The sequence below is a fragment of the Haliotis asinina genome, chromosome 3, assembly GCF_037392515.1.
Source record: "Haliotis asinina isolate JCU_RB_2024 chromosome 3, JCU_Hal_asi_v2, whole genome shotgun sequence".
In the NCBI taxonomy this organism is placed as follows: Eukaryota; Metazoa; Mollusca; class Gastropoda; order Lepetellida; family Haliotidae; genus Haliotis; species Haliotis asinina.
Window position 1 is genome coordinate 57671637 of NC_090282.1, and position 6000 is coordinate 57677636.

A 6000-nucleotide genomic window follows, 5' to 3' on the forward strand; every position below is an offset into this window, starting at 1 on the left:
GCTGAAATATTGCCGATGTGACGTTAACTATTAACTCACTCACTCAGCACGTCATTTTAGATACCTAGAAGTGTTTAGCTACATGTGAAATTGAACTCTGAAATAGTAGTCGTGTTCGATTAACTTGTTACTGTTTCACTCATAGTTGTAATATAACATTAACAATATACCCCAGATACGGATCAATTGAGTTTCTGTCTGTGAAAGCAAATAAAGCTTTGGTCAGTATGAACAAATAATAAAGCATTTATCACAGAAATGTATCTCCTATCCAGGTCCGCGTTTAATATAATGTTTTGTGTTTTTCTTTGCTTTTAAATGCAATTAAACAGCCATCGACGAGCATCGATCTACGCAAGCTGGATACGATGACATTCATTTCAACGAAACCGATTCCGTTAGTCTCCTTCTGCGTCAAGCATGGGCTGCTGAATATCCATTGTAAACCGGATCTGCACATGCGTATTGCATATACATTGTTAAACTATTGTTTTGTCATTTCTAACTGTGTGTATCTACACGGAAAGACCCATCACGTTCACTTGTCTTTAGAATTAATCAGCCGTTTCCTTTATCCCATGTTATCCTAGCCATGAATAGTTTCATGAACCAATTACATGGGGATGATTCCTACACAGGGGACTCTAACGTTACATGCATACATGTTTATACATGAACTGTTGATGGCCGTGAAAGAGTTCCGGGGAACTTTATAACGGCTGTAAAACGCGAGACGCCATGGTGCCGGCATACCATGGACAGTGCATGTTTCGTCTAATTCTTTTATTTCTGTGTATGAAAAGTAAGTAATCCTTGTGCATCTTTATAAATCCAGTGAAGACATTTTGGAATCTCTAGAAATGTCAACACGTAACGTTGATTAGTTCAGTTTGACCTTTCACGTCGCAGACTTTAAGCAAATTATTGCACATCGCATAGGGCTGTAAAACAAAGAGGCAAACGCAGTTTTTTGACAGACATTGCAACGTCCAATGACCCTTGACCCCGATGACATGCAATCAGCAGGGTCGACTGTAGGGGAACCGTGTCGAGCTTGGAGCAATGGCACCCACGAGGGTCAGGCGCCACGATTCTCTGTGAAGGGTTAGGAATGCCAGAAACCGTATGTCGTCGGTCGAATCTCTGTTCTTATATATTTAGTATCTAAGGCGTCATAAGTTTTGTGTTTGCTCCAACAAGTTGTATGCCATGCCATCACTGAAATACCGTTAAAAGAGTCGTTAAACCAAACCTATGGCAGTCATTACGGAACTGCTAGTTCGAGATAAAGGTCAGCGCTATAACGAAACACAATGGGCTCAGTAATTTACTTCTGTGACTGTGTGTGGTATCGACCCATGTCACGAGGTCTCGCCATACACGTGCAGTTAAGAAGTGGCATCGCTATATGTAAATATAGATGCCCCATCACTTACGGTCGACAGAACCTGTGATTCCAGTGAGATATAGACTACACGTCTGTGATCGATTTATACTCAGTCTGTTGATGAGAACTAGCCGACAAGAGCTTCGAACACCATCTCTCCTGACGGGCGTGCTTCTGTACTGTAAGTTACAAATAACTTACTGAAACGTCCAAACCAACCAGAATTATGGCGTTCGCTCGGAAAACCTGTGGCACTCTCGCTTCGGCCTTTAATGAAATTTAAACTACTCATTTCAGTTTACAAAGGGGTGTTCATAGATGAGATTCTATTGAGCTCGAGTAGAGATTTGTGAGAAGCCCATTTACTTGTACAAACAGTACCCCCACAGTGAGGCAACCATCTTCAGATATCAGCTTCACTACGCTGACAAGTACATCGATCTGTAGGGAGGAAACTTAAAAAGAGGGGGAACAGAAAAAGTGCTACCCCTCCAAAAAATTGTTTTAATTCTTAGATTGACAACAGAATTGTGAGCCATAATGGCTAACTTGAAAAAACAGCCGGAAGGTTCACCAAACTATTGTCACAGGGTCTCGCCATACACGTGCAGGTAAGAAGTAGTATCGCTTTGTTTGACGTAAATATAGCTGCCCCATCACTTACAATCGCTATGATTCCAGCGAGATATGGATTAATGTTGGCAACACGTCTGAGATCGATTTATACTTAGTGTGTTGATGAGAACTAGGCAACAAGAGCTTCGAACACCATCGCTCCCGTCCCTCCTGTCGGACGTGGTTCTGTACTGAGATTAGCTAATAACCTACTCAAACTTCCAGATGACCAGGCTATTTCAACCAAACCAGTATTATGACGCTCGCTCAGAAAACTTGAGGCATCCTCGCTACGGCCCCTAATAAAACTTAACTACATGTACACATCCAATTTACAAGTATTGGAACAAACGTAGGTGTTGACAATAAACCTTGCACCTTAATGTGTGCCTTTACGACACATGGCGTACATAGGGTGTTATTTTTTATGTTAATAATTCCAAACAGGTCGACAAACAATTGAATTGAATTATATTTGGGTACTAATGTGGATTTTCTGATGCAAAGATTAGAAATTGTGTCCTTGAATTCTCATCTCGACAGCCGTAGGCCGCGAGTTGTGTCTCCCTCAAACATCGTCATATTCAGAACAGACAAAGTCGTAACTGGGGTAATAGTCACTGGTCATGTGTCAAGCTTTCAAAGGGCACTACCTTGGACTTGGTCGTGTCCAGCTGCATAGAAATGAACGCTAAGAAAATGGCAACTGTCACAACAGAATAGGCGATGGACAGTGTATGGTGTAGGACAGCATCACTATGGTTGAGCGACCTCACTCCATATTGTGCAAGGAAGGGTTACTCTTACAGACCTATTTGGACAATATTCTGAAAACACTGTTGTCCTGTTTGTGTTTGGACGTTTTGTCTTTCAACTAATAGTCCAGTTCCACAACATCCGTTAAAGAACATGGAAAGCAATGAGTCATTGAACATGTTTCAGACACAACAGGGAGACGTCTATATCACGGCCGTAATCTGCATCCCAAGCAAGCTAAACTGACCACCTCCGCAAAAGAATATCAACTTTGCCATCTTACCCAAGATCGTATTTCTTCAAAGTCGATGACAGTCATACTGTGATCCACCGCTACCGGTTTTGTGTTCCAAATTCATTCATTATTATCACACAACTATTTCAAGAAACTAATATTTCTATAATCATAAAAACGTATAACTAAATCCGAACAATTACCACTTCTTTTAAGGGGATAGCTATTACATTTAGTCAGATGACAGACACATTGATATAGATGAGATGGGCGTATTATAAGATGAAGAATCAGATCAAGAATCATGCGTAATGACGACTGTGTTGGCGGATATTCATTGATGCAGTAGGAAAGAGCTAATATATGACAGATAGGGTAATAGATGTGTTGATAAGGAGATATGACAAAAGTTGAAGAGACAGATAATTTTAATAAATACGTATATGTACTGATATAGAGAGATACATAGATATATCAATATATGTGATAAATAATACAGATCCAGACAGAACGATATATGAAGCATAGATCGCTTGATGTATTAATAATGGAGATACACTAATATGTCTACACTTATAGATGGCTAGACTAACAGCTAGTCTCTGAAATGAACCTCGTGAAAAGTGTATTTCTTTCTTTATGGCAATAGTAAAAACAACAGACATAGACCGTTATCTATGTATGTGAAGACATGTGTAGTCATGAAAATACATAGCATGCAGAGAGAGAGGTCTTCATCGCAGTCTGATGTTGGACTCCTCTACAGTATCTTTTCACATGCACACGCGAACAAACAACAGCGACCCACTCGCACTCATTCATAGTGTAAACTAAACCTTCTGTCATGGCATTCCGCCTCTACTCAGTCCTTCATGTCCACTAGTGTCAAATTTCCAGCACCAAGCAATACCCATTCCATAGTGCCCAGTGTTTGTTATTTGTAGAAAAAGTGGTTCAGCTATGCTAAAACTCTCTTCAAACTGCCTTCCTCGTCCATAGTTCCTCCAAACCTGCATGTTCATTGTCAAAGTTATTTGCGTTAGCGTGCAGTACATATGGAACCGAAAACACACGTTTCTTTTACCCCGGTAGTTTATGATTGTTGCCATGAATCTAGAGGCTCAGGAAGACAAATTATCCTTGTCCAAAGGGCATGAAAAAAATGTTCTTCCTTTTGGCAGCTGTGAGGGTTAATAACACCTTATTTTCAATATCTCTTAAGAAAATATTCTACAGGAGCCGAAACGAATTGTATGAAAGGATATATATCATATGGTAAGTGCTCAGAAGCTCAAGCGGGTATGTATTTACGCTTATAAGCAATGGCAGAACTTCAAATATATGCTTGCTGGCGATGACGGTAGCTTGTGGAATGTGAGGTGACTGTTATCTTACAGCATTATGCTCACCATGCTTTTTCTTTCTTTCAGTAACATTCATCGTGGGTTGTAAATATCCCGCTTTTGTTTCTTTTTGGAAAAGTGTCTCTTCACACAATCAGCATTTATCGTTTGGACAGCCTCCTCATCCTTCTTTGACATTTTAATAAAAGCTAAATGGCGGTCACCCATTCATCGAACCAATCCAATAACGATGATAAACTCGGGGTCATATTGGACAGTTATATACTTCGCTGGTTTATTATTAGAACATTAAGCACATTCATAATGTAATCTCACTAAGTAGATTCCCACACATCACTCTGAAATACTATTACATCTCTTTACATATAGTCACAATACGCGTATTGCATACTTACATTAACTTTAACCAAGTCCAGTATCAGTAATCTGTAATCTCGCATATAAAGACCGTAAGATGTTATTTAAATACTGCCTAGTCAAAAGCAGTTTCATAGTGACTCAATACAAATATGTGAAGGATGAAACAGTACGAGACTTCTGTGATATAGCCTGTATGCTCTCTAGAACACATGTAATTAATACATTGAATTACAAGTACATGCTATTCTTGACCTATGCGTTCATTTCAGCCGTGATTTTAGGTTATGACGAAAACGAATTGGAAATGTCCTTATTACAAATGTAGTTTACAAAATGAGGTAGATTTATCTTCAACTGTAACACGTTGTCTCGTTGTTCATATGTCATCTATACATGGAAAATGTAACAAGAATAATTCACTGGCAGGAACCTTGTACAAATGCAGCTTATGTTTCATTCTCTGTTTTCGTTGTCCACACCGTATTTACAAACAAACCCATTCTGTGTTATCGTTGTTCAGTGATTTAACCACAAACTCTAAACCCAACAGAGCATAGCTTAACACGTGTGTCCCGATTGACTGGTTGGGACAAAGGCACAAACTCCAAACCTGAAACAAAGTACAACGGTAATGTTTTACGAAGCAGTGTCTAAATCTCTCCATGGCATGAGCAAGTGCCCTTAAAACAGTTCCGTGCATCAGAGAGGCTCATAGCCATTGCAGTCTATTTTGTCAGTGAAACTGGCAGCATTGTGTTCTAAAAGGTCATATGTCTCCATGTTGACATTAGCATGGTCATCTAATCGTTTTGGCGTTTCAATTTTGGTTCCAATATTTCTTAAAACAACGGTTACATTCAAAACTGAAACTAGTCAGTCATGAAGTTGTGCTCTGACACAATCTCAGCATCACAAAAACTGAAAATAATCTTGAACTAAAATTATCATGCTAATGTTCAGAATCATTCAAAGTTTGCCAAAGTCTATCCACATCAGCCGTCAGTGTATATTTGTCAACTTAAGTGAACTTTCAAACGCAGAGATTGCAGTCTTTTCATTGGAAAATCAATTTTGCTCTTTAAAAAAGTTTAGCAAATATGTTGCCACTTGACTGACTGTGAAATGTCGTGAATATTTTTTCCTATCACTGACGTGGTTTCTGTTAACGATTTTGGCAGACTGAATAGAACTGTTTGGGATCTCCAAGAAACTGCATCGATAATGAGTCTTAGCGAAATTAACCGTACCGCATTAGATGAGACGACCCATAGCATGAGAGCAAA